The 13,543-nt window shown below is 42.6% G+C and overlaps 1 pseudogene; it reads left to right on the top strand.

Moving 5' to 3' along the window:
* The first annotated feature begins 1,056 nt into the window (after positions 1–1,056).
* Positions 1,057–3,233, top strand: LOC127340551 (proteasome subunit alpha type-4-2-like; annotated as a pseudogene).
* The last annotated feature ends 10,310 nt before the right edge of the window (positions 3,234–13,543 follow it).

Below are 13,543 nucleotides of genomic sequence, written 5' to 3'. Positions count from 1 at the left end.
AGGAGCCCAAAACAAATTAAATCCATTTCATCCAACGGACATGACATACCTTTGATCACATGAAGAGATCAAAGGTATGATTACTGATATTTATGGGCATCTTTTTTTTCTTCTTCTGAGACATGGGTGGCAGCATAGTTTGCGGCTGGCTTCACCTCCTTAGGCTACTTTTGGTCTCTTGAGTGTTGATTTATATTGAGCATTTTATCTGTTATTATGTACTTTTGGTGGATTTTGTGCGGCCACCATAGCCTACTTTTGCTCTCCTTAGGTTACTTTTGGTCTCTTGGTTATGCAGAGTCCGGGTATAAGCTTAAACCTTTTAAGCAACAAAGCGTCCTTTACAGAGGCCGGATGTAAGCTTAAACCTTTTAAGCAATAAAGTGCCCTTTATCGAAAAAATGTGATTCGGTGGATGCAATTCTTATTCGATCCATGGCATGGTCACAACTGAAATGAATATTGATTTGTGACCAGGACACCAAGGTCACGCTCTCTCCGATGGGCCCCACCAACGCTGCTGGACCTAATGATTCTCTGTTTTATCGAATTTATCGGGAGTTCTTATGAATCTTGTGATTTTGTGGGGAGCTTTCTTTGTGGAGGGGTACTGGAGGGGTTGTGCGCTATTTCATCATTGTACTAATCCCCAAGGTTACCAAGCCGAAACACCTAAAAAACTTCTGACCCATCAACTTGTGTAATGTACTCTACAAAATTGTGTCCAAGGTTTGGTGAACATGCGCAAGGTGATTCTTCCTACTATTATATCTGCACAACAATATGTGTGTGTGCCAAGTAGATTGATAACAGATAATGCCCTGAGTGCATTTAAGTGCTTGCATACTATCCTCAACCAAATTTCAAAAAGACCCTTATGTGCGCTAATAATTGATATGACCAAGACGTATGCCTGGGTGGAATGAAATTCACTTCATGGTTGCCTTTGCAAGTTTAGTTTTGACCAACTGGACTCAATCAGTGATTTCATTATGTTGTCTCAGTTATCATTGATCCGACTGAACTAGTTATTCCATCTAGTGGTACTCGGCAAGGATGTCCAATCTTTTATTTGATTCTTCTTTGCACTGCAGGTTTGTCATGTATGATGCAACAAAAGCAGGAACAAGGTGAGATTTATGGTATTCACAATGGTCAACTTGGTCCCCTATATCCCATCACTTGTTTGCATATGAAACTATCTTGTTTGCATGAAGTGACACTAGGAGTGTGGACGCTCTCAAAACCACTCTCAAGATGGACTGCGATGGTTCTGGAAAGGAAATTAATCTTGAGAAATCTTCTGTTTGCTATGGTCAACATTGTAAGGACCAAGTGAAAATTAGGTTGGGAGTCCGGTGCGAGGAACTTAGACTTCTATTTGGGAATGCCCACTTATGTTGGTCGCTCCCCTAGTGTCACCTGTAATTTTTTATGATAGAATCTATAAGTATATTAATGGATTGTCAGAAAGACCACTCTCGAGAGTGGGCAATGAGGTGTTGGTCAAGTCTATCATCCAAGCTATTCTAGCCTTTCTTATTATAGTTTTTTTTCGACTACGCATTACCACATGTGACAAGATGAAATAAGTTATTACTAACAGATGGTGGCGTGTAGAGAATGGAATGAAAGATATGCACTGGAGATCATGGGCATGGTTGTCTCCTCCGAAGGTGTTAGATGACATGGGGTTTCGCGACCTCTGACTATTTAACCAAGCAATTAATGCTTGCGAAGCAAGGCTAGTGTCTACTGACCGACCCAAACTCAATCTGTGTTTGTGTTCTCAAAGGGATATATTTCCCACATAGACTTCTAGCATGCCCCTAAGACAAAATCGTCTTTGTATACTTGGAAAAGCATCATCCGTGGTAGGTATTTAGTTTCTCAGGGCATTCATTTGGGTATATGAGATGGAAAGTCAATCAAGATTCAAAGTGGCAATTGGGTCTGACATTACCCGCCGAAGCTGCTAAAGCCAACATCTCCAATTACAGCATGAGCAACTATTTACTTTTTGTTGAACGAGGAGGAGGGGTGATAAGTGCATTTTATATAGTGTTTTGAGGCTAATTTTTTGTTATAAAATCTCTCACTACATACTCTTTTTGTCAATTGTTATGTACTTTATACATGATTAGATGTTTCATTTCCTTTTCATGAGAGTTTTGCACAATCATCAGTTTTATTACGATTTTACTACTTTTTCTTGTCTTTGTTGTGTGTGTAGGAGTTCTCAACACTTTTGAATAAAGCGCGGTGAAAGGAGATAAGAGGAGAAAATATGGAAGAGTTACATGCACCACTGTCTTCATTTTTCCCGAAATTAATTTCTCGGTAGAAATCTTTAATGAAAGGAATAACTTGATAATTTCAAGAGTTAAGTCCATTTTAAACCCTGTACTTGTAGCCCATATAGCTAAATCAAACCCTAAACTTATAATCCTTGAAGTTAGCACACTCAACTTAGCAATCCCAGTCTAATTCCAACCTTTGATCCGTTTTAGTAGAATTTTGCTGACGTGGCTAGTCAAACCCTGGGATTGTTGACTTGAGCGGACCCACTGCCAGGTTGGGCTCGACCGGCTCGCAGAGGAATCACAGTTCGAGTTGGGCTGCCTAATTTGGGGAGAGGATTCACTAGGGCAGAGGAGTGCGGGCGGCGGCGGCGGCGGCCGGAAGGCCGAGGCGATCAGTAACGCCGGATCGACCCTCGATCGGCATCCTCGCGGCGGACGACGTGGTCCTCATCAGCACCACCCGCCTCCACGCCCAGCGCTACGTGCTCGCCTACTAGGAGCCCATCGCCGTCGAGCAGTTCGTCCCTCTGCGACACCAAGCATGGCTACACTCAGTTCGGAGGCCTCCACCCTCGGCGACTCCTTCCTCTTCGGTTGGGACAGGGTCCACGGCTTCCAGCTGTACATGAGCGACCCCTCATGCAACTATGCAGGTGGAAGGCCGGCCGGCATCGGGGCCACCAGCCAGGCCTCCCATTCCATGCTCAAGAAGGACTACCGCGGCGGCATCACCTGCAAGGATGCCATTGCCCTTGCTCTCAAGGTCCTCAGCAAGACCATGGACTCCACCTGCCTGACGCCAGAAGCTGGAGCTGGCCGAAGTGTTCATGCAGCTGGTCACTGGGGAGGTACAGTACCAGTGTGCTCCTCGACGCGATGGAGAAGCTGCTTTCCAAGGCCGGGCTCGCACAGCCTGCGCCTGAGGCATGATCTACAGAGTTTGTTCGCTACAGTTTTTCCCAGGTTCTGGTCCATAAGCACAGAGGATCAATGCAATGCAATCTCAGCTTGTACAGAATGCGAAAATTGTAGTGTTGCAGCTAAAAAAGATAATCCTAAGAGCCCAGTCGCGTCCCCCAAACGGCGCCAGATTGAGCGTTTGGGGGACGTGTTTTGTTCGTGCCGCGTTTGGGGGATGTCGCTCCCCAGTCGCGTCCCCCAAACACCACCCCCAAATATTAAATAAGGGTTTTTGAAAACAAACCTTTTATTAAATATAGCATACAAATAAATATGTTTCGGAGATTGTTTTCAAATTAAAATACAACAACTATTAAAACAACTAAACAAATGTAAATAAATAGGGCTAGATCAATGTGCCGCGGCAATCCTTTGATCCTCCACAAATGCTCAACGAGATCAGCTTGAAGTTGCTGGTGAACATTGCTATCACGGATCTTTGCGTGCATGGCGAGGAAATCAGCAAAATCTGCAGGCAACTCATGATCAACCTCCGCAAGACGGCCTTGACACTCACAGGGACCAATATGTGTCCTGGCATGATTCTTGCGGTCATCCTCGATGATCATGTTGTGCATGATCACACAAGCCTGCATCAAGTCCCACATTTGGTCGTGAGATCAGCTTAGATCTGGGTACCGGATAATTGCAAATTGAGCTTGAAGCACACCAAATGCCCGCTCGACATCCTTCCTGCAAGCCTCCTATTGCGCAGCAAAGTGCGAATTCTTCTGACCTGATGGATTCGAGATTGTTTTGACAAAAGTGGTCCATGTTGAATATATACCATCGGCTAGATAATAGCCTTTGGTATATTGGCGGCCATGCATTGAACTCATAGTTGCATGGTGGAGCATGTCCTTTCACTAGTCTGCTGAACATCGGAGACTGCTGCAACACGTTGATGTTATTGTGTGATCCTGCCATGCCAAAGAAAGAATGCCAAATCCACATGTCATAATCTTCCACAACTTCAAGCACCACACTGCAATATCCATGACGCGCTTTGTATATATCTTGCCAAGCAAACGGACAGTTCTTCCATGACCAGTGCATGCAATCGATGCTTCCAAGCATTCCAGGGAATTCTCTGGCAGCATTTTGTGCCATGATCCTTGCAGTCTCTTTCTCAGTTGGCCCTCTCAAGTAGTATTTGCCAAACTTTCCCACCACAGCTCGACAAAACTTTTACATGCACTCAATGGCAGTAGACTCACTCATGCGAAGGTAGTCGTCTTGTGTATCGGTAGGTGCTCCGTATGCAACCATCCTCATGGCGGCGGTGCACTTCTGAATCAACGAGAACCCGACATCGCCTATAGCGTCGTTCTTGAGCTTGAAGTAGGGGTCGAACTCTCGAACGTCGTGGAGGATATTCATGAACAGACCCTTGATCATCCTATACCGGCACCGAAAATTGTCGGCATGTGTTGCGTCATCTGCGAAGTAGTCGTTGTGCAGCATCGTATGCCCCTCCATCCTCTGCCGGGGCTTCGACTTCTTTCTCCCCGGCCTTGATCCTTCGCGGCGTGGCCTCTTTCTCTTCTCCGCCTCGGCGTTAAGCACATCCTGGAGGGACGCGATGATCAGCAAATGCTCCCGGTGATGGGTTCGTTGCATGGAAAACAAAAAATTTCTACCGTGAACATGGACAAAAACCAATATCCAATCTAGGAAGAAGCAAGATCTAATCTACCAAGATCGAAGCAACGAGAAAGATCATGAGACTAACCCTCGAAGATTCCAAAGCCTACGAGATTAGATCTCGTTGTTGATGTAGTCGATCGTCTGTGCTGCAATCCGGCAACACTTCCGTACTCGGTCGTCCGTACAGTGTCGATGAAGCCCGTCCTCTCCCCGTTCCAGCGGGCATAGGAGGTGTGGTAGATCTCCATGGAATCCCAGCAGCACGACGGCGTGGTCGTGGTGGTGGAGGAGTAAAACTGCAGGGCTTCGCCTAAGCCGGAGCAGTTGTATGGAGGAGAGAGGGGGCGGCCAGGGTTTGGTGTGAGGGGTCCTCTGGCCGGCCACCCCCTCCCCTCTTTATATAGGGGGAGGGGTCGGCCTAGGGTGCCCCCTTGGCCCCACCTCTCCCTAGGACGGCGCATGGGGGGAGGATATCTTCCCCCCCCCCCAAGCCTATCCCCTTATCTCTTAATTTAAACCCTTTAAATTAGGAGATAGATCTTATCTCTAGATTTAAACCATTTAAATTAGAGATAGATCTTATCTCTAGGGGTGGGCCGGCCTGGGCCTACATGTCATAGTTGGGCAGGACCCACCATGACATGTGGCACCTATGTGGCCCCTCCCGGGATGGTGGGCCCACTGGTGACCCTCTAGAACCTTCTAGAAGCTCTGGTCAAAACACCGGAACTTTCCTGATCCCCAGAAAGTGACTTCCCATATATGAATCTTATTCTTCGGACCATTCCGGACCTTCTCGTGATGTCCTGGATCTCATCCGAGACTCCGAACAAATTTCGTCTCCATCTCATATTCCGAATCTACTTATGCGACATCGAACCTTAAACGCGTCACCTTACGGTTCGTGAACTATGTAGACATGGTAAAGATATTTTTTTGTTAAATTTAGCACGGGTGAACTCTTTTGAGTATGTAAACTTCTTATTTGTATATACTTTTTATATGTGGAAAAGAACCAAACATCAATGTAAGAGTTGACGGACATGGTTGTATTAATCTTGTTATCGCATTGTTCACTTCTTTCATCTTTTCTTAACTTTTTTGATCGACCATGCCGCAGCAACACGCGGGATATCATCAGTTATTCAAAGATTGGCTACTGCAGCATATCAGCTTGTCAACATAAACTAGTTATGTCTGCCCTCATGACTGAGTTAACTAGTGTTTGTGTACGTAGTATGGTATTCGGTCTGCTATAGGTTCTAGTAGGTAGGACAGTGTACCGAATTGCTCGTATTGCCAATGCTTTCATCCATAGTGCAATCCAACTTCTAGGTTAGATTTTTTTTTTGAAATAACCGATATATTAAGCTAGCAAGCCGCCTCATTAAATACCTTTCAGTCCTCTTCGGTACCCTGGTAAGGAAAAGAATGCGTGTTTTTTTTAGAACACAGTACAACGCAGACACTCACAAACACGCACGTACAAACACCCCTATGAACGCACGCACGCACACCCTACCCCTATGAGCACCTCCGAGGAACTGAGCCGGCATATCTTGAGGTTGACGAAGTCACCACTGGCGCCTCGCTATTGACGGGCACGTCACCTACCACTGAAAGCATAGCGCCGGTTAAATCCTAGAATAAATCCAGGTAAATGCAAACACCCATGCCAAGTCTAGGACTTGAACCTGGGTGGGCTGGTTCCACCACAAGGGACCTAACCACCAGAGCCAAGCTCTGTTTGCGGAAAAGAATGCGTCTGGTACTTGCTGCTTCACAAATTCAGTACAGTTACATCGTTTAACACATCTGTCAAAACAGATGAGGGTGGATCACTATCCCAAATAGAAAAACTATTAGACTCAAAACTCAATCTAGCTTGATTATGCGCCGTCTTGTTTGCTTCTCTGGGACAATGCTGAATTGAGATTCTTCCAATTCTTCGTGCAATTTGAAAACAATCTGCCAGAATAGCTGAATAAGGGCTCCATAACTCAATTTCTCCGTTGCATGCTGTAATTAAGTCCAAACTGTCTGATTCCACAACTACAGGGGAACATCCAATATTCTCCAGTAACATCATGCCATTCTTCAAAGCCATTGCCTCAGCCGAGGCTGGACTCAAAATATTCACCAATGGCCAAGTCCCGCCCCCTATGGCCTCACCGTGAGAATTCCTGATCACGGCTGCCGTTGCACCCGATCCGTTAGGAAAGAAGCAGGTGTCTATGTTAAGTTTGTACTGGCGAGCCAGAGGTTTACTCCATGCTATAACCTTCGGCGTTGCTCTCTGTTCTGCTAAAGAGAAATTCACTGTTAGCAGCTTTTATAGAAAACGCAGAGCTAATGACAACATCTTTTCGTTGCTGCAGTTAAGAATTTTTCCTGCCAGTTTCCTGTATAGCCGCAACGTCGACAATGTACTACTAGTACTAGCTGAATGCTCGTGTGTTGCCACGAGTTTCTAGTTTATTTAGTTTGGTATATGTAACCAGAGTGGATTTAAAAAATTCTTAAATTTTGCACAAGAATTTTTTTTAGCCATGTCCATGGATCCACCAGACGGAATCATCTGAAAAATTCAGCGCAATTCTTGCCTATGTCGATGGGTTCTTGGCTCAGCTGTTAGAGTCTTCACCGCAGCAAATTCCTTGCAACGATCTGATAGTGGTAACACCTCTAATGCAGATATTGTGCCAGAGCCTTTGCCAATTCCCCATGCGCCTATTGAGCACTTCGCGGAAGGAAGAGGATGGAGAATCCGTGACATCTCGCGTTGCGGACAGGGGGCGGCTCTTGTTCAGTTTGTCAGTGTTGTTGACAGAGATGCAGCTATCAACCTGAGTCCGCACTTCATTGGTGACGTTGTTCTTCGCTTCGTGGAGCAAAACAGAGGTAACAATCATAGAGATGCAGTCTTCTCCCATGAATGTTGGCTGATGCTGCTTAATTACCCTCAAGAGTGCTGGGAGTTAGAAACTATTATCAAAACCATGGTGCCATATGGTAGATTTGTTGTCTGGAATAAGGATGTGTCAAACAAAGCTAGAATCTTGGTTAAGATTAGACCCTACAACATAGATACCCTGCCTCTCAGTATTGTTGTGATGCAGAATAGCTCAGATCATGGTCATGGTGATTCATGGACTTGCCCTACTTACATTATATCTAGTACTATGCTTGGTGCTCTTGGAGGTGATGAAGATCCAATCCCTCCAGGTGATATCAATCCTCATCCTATGCCTTTGGGGTTTGATGATATCTGGATGGGAGGACATGGGCATGCTCATGCTGCCAATGCTCAGCAGCAAAACCAGCAGCAGCAGAACCAGCAGCAGCAAGTGCACCAGGAGATGATGCATGAGATGCAGGACAATGATGAGCTTGTGCACCAGGAAAATGTTGCTGCAGATCTTCCTGATCTCAACCAGCCTGAACCAGTGGATGTCCAAAATCTGATAACTGACAACATTGCAGCACTGAAAGGTCTGATTGCCAACCTTGTGGTCAATGCCAATGAGCTACTGCCTAAACTTGGTGATACTAATATTATCAATGCTTCATGCAAGATAGTAGATGTTGAGGAAAACAATGTCATGATAAAAAAATGCTTCCTTCTAGTTAATACTGTTGCCCCTGCAGCCAGTCAGTCCTCTCATCCAAGGGAAGTTGTGGAGTTGTCTGATGATGATGAGGTATTGGAGATCACCAAGCCTGCTGATTTTCCCAAGAGTAAGAGGAAGAAGAAAACTGTCACAGAGGTCAGTCTTGTGCGCAGAAGTGAAAGAATTGCCAAACTGAATGGAGGATACAGAGATGTTGCTAGTGCTGCTGCTGCAGGCTTCATTCCTCTGTCAGAGCATGATGAAGCACAAGTTGAAGAGCTAGAAGATGAGACCCTGATTCCCCTGGATCTGGCACCTAAGTTTGAAGCAGTTGCAATGGATCATGATGCTCCCCCACCTCCTCATCTACCACTTAAGACTGTGCAAGCTATTGGTACAGGTCTTTGCCAGATGCCATCTCAGATGGTTTCTGATGGAGCTCTCATGTATGACAGTTCCAATGATAGTGTCTGAATTTGAGGATTTGTTGGTTGTAGACAGACCACCTCCCAACTGTCTAGTTATCCCTAGTTATTATCGAGTTGTTTTTCATTTCAGCAGTACAATTCCAGTGATGTTATTCAGCAGAACTATTTCCCCTTCTAGTGATGTTTTGATTTGCTATGTGTATTGGTGTTGCTGTTCTATTCTTGTGTTTATCCTGATGATTCCTATCACTGCTCAAATGACAAATGCACACTGCCAGATAAAGTTTGGAAAATTTAAAGGAGTTGATCTCACTATTTTTTTCAGACTCTCCATTCAGTCTGTTAAAATCAAAGCCTGTGTATTGTATTCATACAAGGCTTCTCATAATGCTCACTATTGTTTTAATGAATAGAAATTGGTGCATTTTGAATTGGAATCTGAGAGGGATTAATAGTCAAGTAAGATGGGATGATTTAAATAAAAAAATTGATGAAAGCAGCTGTAATAATATATGTCTCCAAGAAACAAAAAAAGAGCACTTTGATCATGCATATCTGAGGAAATTTTGTCCTAGAAAATTCAATCAATTTGCTTTTGTACCCTCAATTGGAAGTTCAGGAGGGCTTATTATTATTTGGACTGGTTCTCTCTTTTCTGGTACTGTGGTTCATCAGCACCAATTTGAAATCACAGTCAAATTCAAATGCAACATGAACAATGAAGAATGGACAATAACCAATGTATATGGGCCTACCAGTACTGAAGGTAGAGTCTTATTTACTAACTGGTTGCTTTCTCTTGACCCTGATGAGCATAATATGTGGATGTTTACTGGTGATTTTAATTTAATGAGAAGCCCCAGTAACAGAAATAGACCAGGAGGGGATCATAATCATATGCTTCTTTTTAATAGTATCATTCAGCATTTGGATTTAGAAGAAATACCTTTAAAAGGGAGGTCTTTTTCCTGGAGCAATATGCAAGACAATCCACTACTTGAGAGAATTGATTGGATTTTTACATCAGCAGAATGGACATCAAAGTATCCTGATACTATGGCTATTCCCTTAGCTAAGCTATCCTCTGATCACATTCCTATCCAGATTAAGATTGGGTCAAATATTCCAGTGGCCAGAATTTTCAGATTTGAGGAATTCTGGACAGATTTTGAGGATTTTAATAATACTGTGGTGTCAAACTGGCATAATAAAGGAGTATATAAAAATTCTGCACAAGATATTACTGCAAAATTCAAGAATTTGAGGCATGGCTTAAAGAAGTGGAGTAAGAGCTTATCTCAGCTAAATAAACTTATTGAAAATTGTTGTTATGTGGTTGCAGTTTTTGATGGGTTAGAGGATCAAAGAGCCCTTTCTGTCATAGAAAGAAATTTCAGGGAGGCCCTCAAGAAGCATACACTCAATCTCTTGGAGGCTAAAAGAAAATATTGGAAAAAGAGAGCAAACATCAATTGGGCAAAGCTAGGTGATGAAAATACAAAGTTCTTTCATGCTATAGCAACAAGGAATTATAGGCATAACTATATTGCTAGCATTACAACTGAAGATGGAAGAATTATTACTGAGCATGCACATAAAGCTGCTTTGTTATGGGAATCTTATAAAGAAAGGCTTGGCTCATCGGCTCAGACTAATATGCAATTTGAGATTGGTACTAGTAACCACAATATTGATCTTTCTGAGTTGGAGAGACCTTTCACTCATGAAGAAATTGATGAAATAATACAGCACATGCCAAGTGACAAATCACCTGGACCTGATGGGTTTAATGGCTTGTTTATGAAAAAATGCTGGGATACTATTAAGGATGATTTCTATAAACTGTGTGAGGCTTTTCACAATGGGAGTTTGGATATTCAAAGCATAAATACTGCATATATAACTCTCATTCCCAAAATTGATTGTCCTGAGACTGTTTCTGATTTCAGGCCAATCTCTTTAGTCAGTATGGCTCTAAAAGTACTCACAAAACTCCTTGCAAATAGGTTGCAGAAAGTAATTATTCCTCTCATACACAGAAATCAGTATGGATTTATTAAGAGCAGAAACATACAAGACTGTCTTGACTGGGCATATGAATATTTGGATATCTGCCACAAATCAAAGAAAGAAATTGTTATCTTCAAAGTGGATTTTGAAAAGGCATTTGATAAAGTAGAATATAATGCTATCATATATATGCTCAGATATCTAAGATTTGGGGACAAGTTCATATCTTGGATAGAAAGTATTCTTGGCTCAGCAACTACTTCTATTATTTTAAATGGGGTTCCAGGTAAATCAATAAAATGCATGAGAGGAGTTAGACAAGGGGACCCCCTGTCACCTATTCTGTTTGTCCTAGCTGCTGAGTTATTGCAGATTGTTGTCAATAATGCCTGGAATAGTGATGAGATTCAGTTACCAGTTAATAATTCATATGGACAAGACTTTCCTATTTTACAGTATGCTGATGATACACTGCTCATTCTCCCAGCTGATGCAATTCAGCTAAATAAGATAAAGGAAATTCTGGATAAATTCATAGTCTCAACTGGACTTAGAGTCAATTACCATAAAAGCTCTCTTGTTCCTATAAATATCACAGCTGCAAGGTGTAAAGAATTGGCAGACATTTTGGGTTGCAGGACAGAAAGCTTGCCATTCACATACCTAGGACTCCCTATGGGAACTACAAAACCTAAGATTGAAAACATGGTATATATAACCGAAAGAGTGGATAAAAGACTTGCAAGTATTGCAAGATTGCTGTCATATGCTAGCAGATTGGAGGTTATCAAGTCTGTTATATCTTCTATGCCCATCTTTGCAATGTGTACTATCAAGCTACACTATACTATCATTGATCATGTGGAAAAATCCTGTAGAACATTTCTATGGAATGATAAAGACATTCACAAGAGAGGGAAATGTCTGGCAAAATGGGATCTTGTTTGTAGGCCAAAGAAAAATGGAGGACTTGGAATGTTGAATCTAAGGAAACAGAATCAAGCCCTACTCATAAAATTTCTGTTTAAATTTTTCAACAAAAAAGATATCCCCTGGGTCAATTTGCTATGGGAAGCACATTACAGTGATGGGAAAATACCACAAGAAAAAGGTACTAAGGGCTCTTTCTGGTGGAGGGATTGCACAGAATTAATTGATTTGTTCAAATCAGTTGCTGCACCACAAGTTAAGTCTGGAAATTCTACTCTCTTATGGCAGGACAAGTGGTTAGATGAATGTCCGAAACTGAAATACCCACAGCTACACTCTTTTGCTAAAAATACAGATTTATCTATTAGCCATGCAAAGGGCTACATTGAATCAGATTTCTTTGATATGTTCCACTTGCCCTTATCTACTATTGCTCATAATCAAGGTCATGAACTAATTTCTGCAATGGAACCAATAAATATGAATCTTGGCAACGATATCTGGAATCTTTCATGGGGAGGAGGAGGAAAGTACAGCACCAAAAAGGTTTATGAAAGTATATCACAGTTTCCTCAGGCCTCTAGTCCTTTCAAGTGGATCTGGAAATCATGTTGCTTATCCAAACAGAAATTCTTCTTTTGGCTGTTACTTCTGGACAGACTAAATACCAAAGACCTTATGACTAGAAAGCACTTTTATGTCGAAGACAGTTGCTGTGTGATATGTGATGATGAGCCCAATGAATCTCTTCTACATCTCTTCTTTGCATGTGACTTTAGTCAGAACTTCTGGTGGAGACTTGGATATGAATGGAATACTAACCTACCCCTTGTTGATATGCTCAAAGATGGGAAGCAAAGACATGGTGGTATATGTTTCAAGGAAATTCTCATCATAGGGGCTTGGAGTCTATGGAATCATAGAAACAGAATTATTTTTGACAATGAAGACAGAAGCCAACAGACATGTTTTGCTATGTTCAAAGAATATTTTGCTCTTGTTATGCATAGAGCAAAGCCGAGTCTGAAGGAGGGTATGCAACAATGGGTTGACAGTTTGTAAAAGAATTGCTTTTCTTTTCTTTTTGATTCTTCTTATTTTCTTCTTTATTTCTTGAGGAGCTCCTATCCTCTTTTGTAAATGTCTGGTTTCTGATATATAATGAAAAATGAAGCAGTAGGGGTCTTCCCTACTGTATATGCTTCAAAAAAAAAAAAAAATTCCCCATGCGCCAAAGCAACAACACAATGATGAGTTTGATACACTTGATCCATACAGCCGAGCGTGGAAGGCTACTAATTTAACTGAAGACGGTCCCAACATTGGGTCTCAAGACGTGTACTTAAACCTTGTCGAATGGATCAGTTTTCTGGTGAATAGACATACTGCAGTTTCAGTTGGTTCAGAGGGTGAACGTCAAAAAATAGAACAGTACAATCCTAGTAACTCGTTGTTAATTCTTTTGTATCAACGTGAGATCACCTAGTACTATATGCTAATTATATGGTAGGTTCACTGCCTGTTGCCGTCTCCGATACAAATACACGTGTTTCTTTTTTTTCTTCCGGTTAACGCGTACGTGTTTGGGTCAGAACACGATTGATTTTGGTTCTGCCGTCTCCAATATAAACACTTGTGTTTCCGATCACGATTG

Source organism: Lolium perenne, chromosome 3 (assembly GCF_019359855.2).
Source record: "Lolium perenne isolate Kyuss_39 chromosome 3, Kyuss_2.0, whole genome shotgun sequence".
NCBI classification, from domain to species: Eukaryota; Viridiplantae; Streptophyta; class Magnoliopsida; order Poales; family Poaceae; genus Lolium; species Lolium perenne.
This window is presented reverse-complemented; position numbering and strand designations above follow the sequence as displayed.